General features: G+C 47.3%; 1 protein-coding gene across 1 annotated transcript in view; it reads left to right on the top strand.

Annotated features, from left to right (window-relative positions):
* The first annotated feature begins 203 nt into the window (after nt 1-203).
* The window catches only part of LOC119444178 (neprilysin-1-like), an 80,653-nt gene continuing 68,088 nt past the window's right edge, over nt 204-12,768 (top strand). Inside the window, exon 1 of the mRNA XM_037708625.2 lies at nt 204-249. The gene's annotated coding sequence lies outside the window, so the exon portion shown is untranslated. The remainder of the gene's footprint in view (nt 250-12,768) is intronic.

The following is a 12,768-nucleotide window of genomic DNA, read 5'->3' as shown; positions in this document are numbered from 1 at the left end:
TGCATGCCTAGAACCAAGTCAACTATCCTTCATCGTACACTATGCGGAAGCCAAGAAGCGGACAGAGAGCGGCAAAATGGAGGGGGCGATGGTTTTATCTGCCCGTTATATAGGCCCACCCGTGCCCCACCCAAAAGACCAATGTGGGGGCAGGCGCCGCGCGCGGTGCGCGAGTGAGAAGAAGAAGAAGCGGTCATCGAGAAGGAGGCGCAGGCTCATGCTGCTGTCCGGCTGAACCGCCCAGAAAACGTAAGTCGGACGCCCCGTCACCGCCACGGCCGCGTCTGTTTTCGCATGTTCCGTGCGTAGTCGATTCGACGAGTACTCCGCCATGCGATGTAGACGGCGTCTGGCGTTATGCTGCTCGCGGTTAGGCAAGCAGCCCACCCCGTTCGCGCGATAAGTCGTAGCTGCACTTCATTGAAGATTACGCGCTCGAAAGGACACATTGGTCAAGATTACCGTCAGCCGAAGATACACTATTGATTAATTGTTTATCGCTTTCATTTTTTTAAGTGTCTCGTGCCCATTTTTGTAGTCTCGTGCTACAATACAGGAGGATGTCAATCTTCCCATTCAGTTTTCTACGAATGTTCCTGTATCCTTCTTGTAATGAATACCATGAAAGCAAAAAAAAAAAAAAGTTGTCGCAGTTTCACCCGACAGGCGAAGCGTCAATTGCGATAGCAAATTAGTACAGAGCTATACGGAGTAAGGATAGTAGTTTTATGAGCTGTATAAACTTGGACATGCAGCAGCACCGGCAACACACAGAACTGTTGTCGACGTCCGTCGGCGTTTTGCCCGCGTTTGCATCAAACGCGCGCGGCGTTGGTGACTGTTGCCGGTGCCTCTGGGGGCGGCTCGGAGGTTTTCGACGACATCAGAACGGGACGTCGAGCAGCGTCGGAAGTCTTTACCACCTTCTCGTCTCACAACGTTTTAGGGGCGAAGCTCCTTAGGGTTGAGCCTTGTCCGCCGTCGCGCCGTTGTAGCCACGCTGGTACTCGCCGCTCCCGCTAGAGCTGTGCCCTCTTTCTCTTTCTCTCTCGTTCCCGACGCGCGCTCTCTCTCTCTTTCTCGTCCGTATCCAGGGGCACTGCGGGGCACAAGGGCGTAGGGTGCCTCGATGTCAGCGCCGCCTAGTAGAGCGGATCGAGGCACCCTACAAGGGCGTTCATTCCCGACGTGTGCTCTCTCTCTCTCTCTCTCTCGTCCGTAGCTAAGGGCACTGCGGTGCACAAGAGCGTTCGTTCCCGACGCGCGCTCTCTTTCTCTCACGCCCGTAGCTGTGGTACAGCGTACTAGAATAAGGATTCTAGTACACTGTAGCTCTGGTTTACCCGAATGATCCGCCGGTGCTTCGCCCACTCATCATCATTCACGTCGTGGATATGCGATGGTTTTTTATATAAATAGGTATTTGGTGCTCCAGCTAAACATCGCCTCCCCTCCCTCCCCCTCCACGGCCTTTAGCGCGTCGGAAGAAGTCGCATTTGCTCTCTCTCTCTCTCTCTCTATATATATATATATATATATATATATATATATATATATATATATATATATATATATATACAGGGTGCTTCAGCGAACACTTTCAAAAATTCTTAAAGGTTGCCTATGGCAGATAGCCCACTTCTAGTTCATGAGCTGCTGTCTACTCGAAGACGCGGACATTACTTGCACAAGAAATTGAAATGCATAATCGAATGATTAACAAAAATTCACTAATTCAGTTTTTAACTAATTACCAGATGACCCATATTGCAATTCACATATTTTAGCCGTGGAGTTAGCAAGGCGGATCCACTTGGAACGAATTCTCGGGATGACACCAGATTCGAGATATTAATTCCCGAACTTTGCGGAGAAATGCATTGGTGTTCCAGTTAGTTTCTTAACAAAACGTCGCTTTCTGCATTGAAGCACCAACTTAACTGGAACGTCAATGCAATTTTCCGCAAAGTTCGGAAATTAATATCTCGAAGCTGGTGTCAACCTGAGAATTAATTTCACGTGGATCCGCCTTTCGAACTCCACGGCTACAATTTGTAAATTGCAATATGGGCCATCAGGTAATTAGTTAAAACTTAATTAGTGAATTTGTGTTAATCATTCGATTATGCATTTCAATTTCTTGTGCAAGTAATGTCCGCGTCTTCGAGTAGACCAGCTCATGAACTATAATTGGGCTATCTGCCACAGGCAACCTTAAATAAATTGTGAAAGTGTTCGCTGAAACACCCTATATATATATATATATATATATATATATATATATATTGATTGTAAAAGAGGAATGAGATGCTTAATTCTACAGCCCTTCATGGAGCACGGCGCAGAACGCGCGTTCACTCTCTGCCGTAAGTTCGCTCCCTGTGAAAGCGCGCGTCCCTCGCGTCCTTTCACTCGCACATGCAGCATCCGGCGCGCGGCGACGATTTCATCGCCATTGACGTCATACGGAACCTCACGGCGACGGAGTGTCCACTTTGGAGTGTCCGCTTGGAGTGTCCGCTTTGGAGTGTCCATGTAATTTCTATCGCAATAAAATACAATTGAATAGGTGCGGATGTGGTACTAAGTGAAGGAAAATGCTAATCGTTGATATCCGAAGTCATCGCCATGAGCCTAAGGCTTTCGCCTTAACAGCGCTGCAGTATAGCTAAATGGACTCCTGAGGACTCATAACATGCATGTCATGTAGGTCATGACAGAGCTCTTGGTGCTCTCATGGTCGTTTTCTTAACATGGTAGGCTTTCCGCACACTGCTTCGCCGGCTTTTAGGGGCGAAGCTCCTTAGGGTCGAGCCTTGTCCCTTGTCGCGCCGTCGTAGCCACGGTAGTACTCGCCGCTCCCGCTAGAGGCGCAGCTGTACCCTTTTTCTCTTTCTCTCTCGTTCCCGACGCGTGCTCTCTCTCTCTCGTCCATAGCTAGGGGCGCTGCGGTGCACAAGGCTATATAAGTGCTGTATATACTGTACACATGTATAGTGTGTATGTACACATACATGTGTACACACATGTATAGTGTTTTTTAGTGTATTCTCACTACCCTGCTGATTGACACCTTTAAGCAATAAATGAATCCTTGTGATACAATAAAAACGTATAACTGATGCTGTCAGGGCAGCAGAATGCTATCGGCAACCAATTTGTGGCACATCACCAATTTATCGACTGCATAATATCTGCCACAGCTTAAATTTGTCATGCGAACGTGTTAGACTGAATGCACGAGTGAGTTTGTTTTCAAGGGCATTGACCAGCTTGTAGAATGATTCTGATGGATACAAAAGGCCCCCAAGGTCGCTTCTGTTTGTTGATTATATTCCACAACAGTTTCCTTGTGAAGCTGCCCAGCCAAGTAAATGCTACAGCTGGCAAGTTCTTCTCCAATGAAGAACACTACCATTTTGGTTAACACGTCAACAAGCACGGCATTTCGTTCATTGCAAACTCTGCAGACCGGTAACGAGCAATGTTGTTTTCTTTAAATTTCTGCAGTGACCACAGTTCCGAAGGTCGCTTAAGCTCGAAAATGAACAATTCTTCTGCGACTTGATTGGGCATTCCATCCCGCTGTATATTTGCAGCCTCCACGTCTACCGGTGGGCATGCATTCCCCCATCTTGCCAATAGACAAGCGCCGCTTCTCTTGGAAGGTAATAATAATAATAATAATAATAATAATAATAATAATAATAATAATAATAATAATAATATAATAATAATAATAATAATAATAATAATAGTTATAATAATAATGCTTTATTTGTAATCAGAGAGTCGAATATCTAGTCCGGGCATACACGGTCACAGAAGGCGGAACTGCCCATATCGCAGTGGTTTGCGTGCCGAACCTGGGACCCGTGCTCTTTCTTTCGTCAGAGTCCTGCTAATGTATTTTGGCAAGTTCGGAAATACTGTGAGCATGGTGTTTTCTGAGAGGGCAGGAATGCGACGTCGTATCAAGACTGCAGTTCCATTAGTAAAGTCGCGAGCGATAAACCTAGAGGCAAGAGAAAAACAGGCGGTGGTGATCAGATTCAGCTAGCGTGAAAGGCGTCGTGAATAATAGATCACACTGAATGACCGCAGCCAACGACTGTCAAAACGCTTGCAGCAAGCTCAGGTTCGCGCGGTCTATCGCTTCAACGGAAACTGAGCGGCGAATGCACAGCGCATACTAAGATCAGAGCCGTGTGGAGATAAGAGACGGTGCGGGCGAACGGCACCGCCGGGCAAAGGGCAGAGGAGAAGCTGCCCCCCTCCCCCCCCTCTTCCCGTTTCTTGCTTTCGCGTGGGAGATTGAGTGGCAAGATACGCCTTTGGTGCCGGAGCGCAGCGCCGCCCCGCCTCCCTCCCTCCCATACCCCCACGGCCTTTCGCGCGACGGTCGCGTTTGCTTTCCACCGTGCGTTCACTCTCCGTGATAGCGCGCGGGGAGTTCGCCCCTCCGTGATAGCGCGCATCCCACGCGAATCCTCCTCGCGCATACGGCGCTGGGGTTTGGCGGCGACGATACAGACGTTTAGCTGTGTCTTCTCTCGCCCATATAGAGGGTTGGGTACACACACGTGGAATCTACCCGTTCCGTAAAAACGCACGGAATCTAAACAGAGCAGGTGGCGGCGCTCCTCTGTTGTCAGTTTTACAATGCAGTTGAGCTCTGCCGGCGACGGCGACGAAACTCCACCGAGTGTTCCGATACTCCTGCATATGCCGGAATCAACGGCGCACGGTTGAAGTGTCGAAGAAACCATATAATTGCTTGGGATAAATATCGCGAGCCGCATTCTCGCCGCTCATCGCAGAAAACAGAATACAAAAGAAATGGCACAAAGCGGAGTCTGCGCAACCAAATGGGTCAATACACGGCGGCTGGCTGCCGCGGCGTGGCTGCGCACGGCACTATCCCGCGACGATGCTGTGCAGGTAGAGGAGCGCGGTTAAACGGTATGTAAGCGCGAGGAAGCACCAGGGAACACCCCCAAAACAGGCAACGAGACGGCGAAGGCACGGAGGCGAGGCCGGCAGGCCGGCGCGGCTAAGCTTACCGCGCCGCGAGCGGCAGCGCCACATTTCCCCTGGTTGCATCGGTGCGCAAGGGGGTCACGCGCGCCTGATGGAAAGCGCCACCGGCATTCACACCTCCCCATTCCAGCCACCCTACCGGCGTTTTGCCCGGCCGGTGCTTCGCCCACTGTTACCAACAAGCGTGAAACTCAACATTTACAATGCCGTCATACATTCTCGATTAACATATTGTCTCTTAGTTTGGTCAACCACTACTAAATATAATCGTCACTTCAAACACTGCAAAACCGTGCACTACGTGCAATAGGAAACTTAGGACGTATGGAAAACACCAAACCATTCGATAGCAAATACAAAATATTGCCAACATCAAAACTTTGCACATATAAACTATTCCTCGAAAATTTCCGGCAATTTCAGATAGACAAATCCTCTTTCCAAAAAAGAAAATACCACGTCAAAACAACAGGATATAATTTCAGAAATAGTCTGGTAGTTACACCACGCAGTACAACCAACTATGGTGAACAAAAACTCGCCGTGCAAATTCCTCGTCTCTATCCTCTGGCCACAGATCTTTTAAATTCGGGAACCTCCAAGCAGACTTTCAGAAAAGTGATAAGAAAATTATTATTTGCAGAAGAAGAAAACCAAAGTTAGGCTATCATGTATATTCATTCGAAACCCTTTTTTTTTTTTTTTTGTTCTGGGCTACAAGTGGTTGCAGATTACGTAATATTGTTTTGCTTACCTAACTTTTTGCTTGATCTTGGTTTACTGCTGTGTATCATTCTTCTCATTTTATTTTTCGCTTCAAATGCTTATAAGATGCATGTATAAAGTAGTACTTGCCTTTCATTTTTTTTCTTTTCCTTTTTTGAATTGTGCGATCAATCTGTTTATTATAAGTATAATTGATTTTCACATGTTTCTTTAAAATGTTCTGTACTGTCATACTGCTGCTGCTGCTGTATGGGTGACATGGCCAAGTCGGGCAATGTATTGCCTTTAGCTGTGCCCCCTAGGACAATTCTTGTATTGTCCTAAATACATCAATAAAGAAAAAGAAAGAAAGACTCATCATCATTCACTTCGTGGATATGCGGTGTTTTTTTTTTTGTTTTTGTTTTTTTTTAGATGCGAGGCATCTTATGCTTGGGGCTATGTCACTCCCTCCTTCCCTACCTCCCTCCATCCATCCAACCGCCGTGCTTCCACACCCCTACTGGGCATGCGCATCCTCCTCCTCTCCTCTCCTTGTCTCATCTCCTCTCCTCTTGGCATTCCTCCTCTCCTCTCCGACGCTCCTCTCCTCTCCGGATTGCGCAACGAACGGCAACACCTGCGGCTCCGCGCGCGATAATGCCAAGCAGCTTAGGTTAGAGGCGCGACGGTAGGCGCCCTAGAGGCGCCGGCAACAGTCACCAACGCCGCGCGCGTTCGGTGCGAACGCGGGCCAAACGCCGACGGCGTCGACAACAGTTCTGCGCGTTGCTGGTGCTGCTGCATGTCCAAGTTTATACAGCTGATAAAACTACCTTGAGTCGACCCCATGGCTGCTTCGCATACTACTCAGGGTTCCCCTACGGGAAGTTGGTGTAATTTTTTTTAAAGTTTAGTTCGACAAAACGTTCTTCTCCTTATTAAAACGGCTTCAAGAAAACATTGAAATACTCATAAGTATGGTACTTAAAATCCACAGGGCGCATTTATTGGGCACGAACCTGCCTGCCACGGTGTACGGAGCCAATACTTGCGGCAGGGTACGACATACCATTTTGTATAACCTCAATAGTTTCTCCGGTTACCTGCGCATATTATTTTTCAGTTTCTTTGGAAATGCTAACATTTCATAAAAAACGATTATGTGGTGAAATGCATTTGTGCACCTAGCATAAACCTTTTATCAAATTGCCGCTTGAAAAAAAGTGTGTTGTCTACAGTGTTGTACACGTTCCTCTAAAACAGGAACGAAAACTCGTTCCTTGTTCCATCCCAATCTTGAAACGTGTTTCCGTTACAAGTTCATTTAATGTGAAAGGAACGCGTTCCAGTTACGCTTCGAACATTGGAACGCGTCGTTACATTAACGTTGCATTTTATGATTCTTTAATTAAAATATAGTGTCGGATAATCCTGAGGAAATAAAAGGAGCAATTTAAAACTCACATCGACCTACATATATTATACGAATTTGAATATCGTAGGCAGCAGATCGTAGAGGCTGACTGGTGATCCTGAATTCTTGTTCCCTTGCCAGGATATTGAACATTATTTTTGTCTTCTGCATATTAATGTTCAACCCCACTCTTACACTTTCTCGGTTAAGGTCCTCAATCATTTGCTGCAATGCATCCCCATTGTTGCTGAATAGGACACATCTGCAAACGAAATGTTGCTTATATATTCGCCTTTGATCATCACTCCTAAGCATTCCCAGTCTAAGGGCTTCAATAGGCACCGGGCGGCCGTTGTAAGGCGCCAGCGGCGCGCCGGCGATATGCTGGGGAACAGCGCCGCGAGCGGCAGCTGTCGGAGCACTGGCATGTGAAGCAGACGACGGGACGAAGGCGCTCGGTGCTTCCAGTGATTTGGCACTGCGGGTTTTCAGGGCTGACGCACCGGAAAACGCATTTTCGTGTGTCTGCTTTTGAGAAAGGTCGTCACTTGTACGAAGCATATCCCATTCGTGGCATCAAGTAGTATATAAAGCAGAAAACGAGCGCAAATTGTGATGCAAATGCACCACGCGAACGGAGCTCCGCGGCAAGCTAAGACGTGGAACTCCAGCAGTTATATTGCAGATGTTATTTTGCTGTGCGCGTTAACATTCTAGCGTATTTAATCATGTAAATAGGCGAAGGACACAAAAATTATGGACAGAAAAAAAAGGAGACATACGTCTTCCTTATTCTGTTTCTTGAGCTGCTTCGCCGATCGCACAAGTGTCAGTAAGTTCCCGTTCTCTGTCCGTTGTACTTCTTTTATCTTTGCAATGATTCCCCTTTCTTAATTGCTTATAAACTAGCCCAATCTTCAGTCACGCCTCATTTTATATAGCTTAGCGCGACGGGAGCCGTCGGTGGCGGTGAGTGTGAACACGCCACTGCGTTGGCGTTCGCCGTCGATGCACAGCACAGTCATGTGTCGGACGATACCAGAGTTGGGAATTGCTAGAAAGGAAAATGTACATTAAAAGAAAGACTGATACACCGATAAGACGGCAAAATGACTACAAATCTGAGTGTTCGCCTTCGGTGCCCACACTCCGGAGCCGTTACACTGCGGAGGCGAAGACAGGCAAGTGGGACGCGAAGCTCTTGCGTATGAACGGCTCTTTTATTAACGTTAGAACAACTAGACCATAGCAAATCAGGGTCGGAAATGTACAGTGCCCAGCGATTGAAGCTGCCTGCCGTTTTTTTTTTTTTTTCGTGCCACAGGTGAGCGCCGTGGGACCAAATGCAGTCATAATGCGTTACGAAGGTTCTCGCCTTCAATATACACTACAATGCATCAGTTTGGCGTCCCCGGCGCTTACAGTCAGTGCAAAAAGCGCTGGCGACCATGCGATTCGAGTATCGCGTTTCAATTGCTGAGCGCTGTACGCACTGTTGCCTACACACCGCACATATACAGACTTTCCGCCTGAAAAACGCGATGCCACGATGAACAACGATTGAATTTAATGGCCTAACCAGCTTCAGTCATGTTTCAGTAACTGTTGGTGCACCTAAAAAATGTCACAGTTTCGCACTAAGGGCGAAGCAATGAATGCGATAGCAACACAGAAATGTCATACGATGTAAGGTGAGTGGCTTTGGTAGCAATATGAAATGTAGTAAACATGAGCTGATTAAGTAAGCAGGTGTGCTGCGGCGTAAGTAGACCGACATGAAGAGAGACTCGATGACCACGAGAAGGCGCGTGTGAAACGGTGGTGTTGATGAGAAGCGCTTCCCGTGGGCAGCGCGCGTGCGAAGGGACACACCTGTAGCGCTGCACTGCCGATCTGGGCAGCATTACATGTGTAGCGTGCGTTGGAAAATGTGGCCCGACTATTACTAACTGAATGAACAAGCGTGGTGTGAGCGCGCACAAACAAACATGAATAGATCACACTGAATGACTGCAGACAACGACTGTCAAAACGGTGGCAGCAAGCAGCGGGCGAAGGTACGTGCGGTCTATCGCTTCAACGGAAACTGAGCGTGCATAAAGGTCAGAGCCGTGTGGAGATAAGAGACGGTGCGACGAGCGCGGTTGCTGGCAGAGGAAAAGTGCCCCCCCCCCCCCCCCCCCCGCTCCCTCCGGCGCTGGCTGCCCGCTTCCTTGCTTGCGCGTGGGAGAGATAAGAGACCGTGCGGTCGAGCGACGAGCGCGGTTGTTGGCACAGTAGAAGTGCCCCCCCCCCCCCGCTCCCTCCGGCGCTCGCTTCCCGCTTCGTTGCTTGCGCGTGGGAGATTGAGTGCGTTCGCTCTCCGTGCTAGCGCGCGTCCCCGCACGCTTCCGCTCGGGCATACGGCGCGCGGTGAAGATTTTATCTATACGGAACCTCACGGCGACGGCGACGGCAGAAATCCGGTTGAAGTGTCCATATAATTGCTATCGCAATAAAACGCAACATGTTTGATCAGACTTAGTTTCACGGCAGCGCCTGCTGCGCGCGGCCCGGTCGCCACATGGCATTACATTCGCGGCGCCGCCGCATGAAGGCGCCACCGGTCCAAATTCATCCCGCACCCGGTGCCTATATTTCTTTCATGCATCCAGTGAATAGCATTGGAGAGAATGTGTCTCCTTTCCTGACTCTTTTCTTGATAGGCAGCATTCTACTCTTCTTTTGGAGAACCAATGTAGCTGTGGAACCAAGATATTCACGTTATGCCTCATGTACTCCTTGTTAACTCAATGCCTCTATGACTGCTGGTATCTCAACTGAATTGAATGCCTTTTCATAATCTATGAAAGCCATATAGATAGGTTGATTGTACTCCGCAGATTTCTCGATTACCTGGTTGATGACATGGATTTGATCCATCGTAAAATATCCTTTCCTGAAGCCAGCCTGTTCTCTTGGGTGACTGAAGTCAAGTGTTGCCCTGATTCTATTGGAAATTATCTTGGTGAATATTTTATACAATACTGAGGGCAAGCTAATGGGTCTATAATTCTTCAATTCTTTAACGTCTCCTTTTTATGGATTAATATAATGTTGGTGTTCTTCCAGCTTTCTGGCACACTTGAAGTCGTGAGCTATTGCGTATAAAGGGCTGCAAGCTTTTCAAGCACGAGATCTCCTCCATCTTTGATTAAATCGACTGTTATTCCATCTTCTCTAGCAGCTTTCCCCCGTCATGTTCCCCTTGCAAGGCCCTTCTAATTTCACGCTAGTTAAAGAAGGAGCCTCTGAATCCGGTTCATCACTATTTCAAATGAAAGTAGCTTGGCTGTTTTGGGCACTGTACAGGTCAGTATAGAATTCTTCCGCTGCTTTTACTATGTCATCGAAGTTGCTGATATTACCCTGCTTATCTTTCAGTGCATACATCTTGTTATGTCTTATGCCAAGTTTTCTTCTCGCTGATTTCATGCTGCGTCCATATTTTACGGCTTCCTCAATCTTTTCCACTTCATAATTTCGAATATCCCTTACTTTCTTCTTGTTGATCAGTTTTGACAGTTCATCGAATTCTGTCTCTGATCTCTTGAGTTTGACACTTTCATGCTTTGTCGTTTCTCTATTAGGTCCTTTGGTATTTGGGAGAGATTACCTACTGATTGCCTTGGTGCCTTACCTCCAACTTCAGTTGCTGCTTCTGAGATGAGCCTATATTACGGTTTCATTCATTACCTCTATGTTTTCGTCATCTTCTTGTTCTAAAGCTGCATATTTCTTTGCGAGCATCAGCTTGTATTGGTCTGATTTTACCCTTACTGCGTCTAGGTTGGCCTGTTTCTTCTTGACTAATTTTATTCTTTCTCTCTCCAAATTGAGAGAAATCCTAGACCTCATTAACCTATGGTTTGTAATATATCAGTAAGTAAAACCAGACTATGGGTGCCGTTCAACTAGCGGAAGTCCCGATGGAGAGGAAGGCGCGACGTGGGATTTGGCGGCAATGGTCGGCAGCACCAGCCCAGGGTATGCACCAGCCCCGTTTTCAAGCGAAGCTTGTATGGGCTCACTTGTGTCGGGGGCGGTGTACGCGGAAAACTATCATCATCAGCATTGACTCGAGCGTCGTCATCTTCCGCCGCTGGCTTGTTGGCGCCCCTCGGGTTGCACTCGTGCTCGTGCTCGGCACGCGCTCGTGCCACTGCTCCCGCGTTCGTCGTCGTCTTCTTCCACAGCTGGCTCCGTTGCCGCTCGTCATCCCAACGTAGAATTTCACGTCTCTTCCGTCGTAGTAATGCGGAGACCGTGTTTACGGCGGTATCAATCATTGCTTAAGGGGTTATGAGCCATTCATTGCCTTACGTGACGGACATATTTAATTTTGAAGCAATTAATTTTCAAGGAATCGCAAGCGGCAATGGCTGCGGATGCTGTAAACCACGCCGCCGAGCAAACTCAAGACATTGTACAACACAACGGAAAAAAAAGTTGCACTAAAAGAAATGAAAAGTAGAAGGAAAGGGAAGGACAAGTAGTAGGAAAGGGAAGGAAAAGTAGTAGGTCATGTCACTGGTCAGGTACACAAACGAGAAGCTTCACTTGACCCCAAGTTGAAGGGATGAAGGACAGATGAAGGGCTGCTGAATTGATCATATTGAGTGACTGGCGAAGTTTTAGAGACGTGACAGCGAAATTTGCAACATATTAGCAACTTCTAAGCTCAGAAAGTTGCTTCTAAAATTGATTTATAGTACGCAATGTATATATTATTCAGAAGAGCGGGTAGGCGGGCTTCGTAGGCTTTATATTGCGCGTAGCCTCTGTGGCCATGATGAAGCAACGGTATTCTCTGTTCACGGCGGCCGCACGCTGCGGTTGATTGCGCCGAAGGAAACAAAATACCCAGTGTTTGATCGAACACTTTCAAAAAAATATCACAGTTTCACCGTATGGGCGAAGCAATGAATGCGATAGCAGCATGTTAGAATATTACACGAAGTGTTACACTCGTAGCTGTAGTGGCACTATGAATTGAAGTAAACGTAAGCTGTTGTGCTAGGGGTCTTCTTTTTGAATTCTGTCACCTGACAATTTCGTTCATGTTTATTAATTAAAGCCAGCGCCTTTCCTAGCGGCTTTACTACCACATTTGCGTATCGTATGCTTGAAACCTCTTTCCTCGGACGATCACGCAGTCTGTGCACAGCCATGCCAATGAAATTGCATCATTTTCAGGTTTGAGCTCTGTTGTTGTTTCGCACTTTTAATATTTAAGTCTGAGAAGATTTAAGATAAAAGGCATTCTCTGTCGGTGTTTTGCTTCATGACATTTGTTTGTGGGCTGCCATTCTCAAAAGTCTAAGCAAAAAATGTTAGCCCTTCCACTGGGGTGGAGATGGAAGACCAGCGAAGCTGAACTATGGTGGGAATTATGTATTTCCAATTGTGACTATTAAGATGTGATGGTGTAATTGGTTATTTGAATTAATAAGGAATTAGAAATATATATATGATCCGGTGGTCTTCATTTATTTAGTGACCACAGGGACCATGGCCTTATGGTCGCTACGGCACACCGCCATAGGGTGTCCGGCAAAGGTTGACAC

This window comes from Dermacentor silvarum, chromosome 3 (assembly GCF_013339745.2).
Source record: "Dermacentor silvarum isolate Dsil-2018 chromosome 3, BIME_Dsil_1.4, whole genome shotgun sequence".
NCBI classification, from domain to species: Eukaryota; Metazoa; Arthropoda; class Arachnida; order Ixodida; family Ixodidae; genus Dermacentor; species Dermacentor silvarum.
This window is presented reverse-complemented; position numbering and strand designations above follow the sequence as displayed.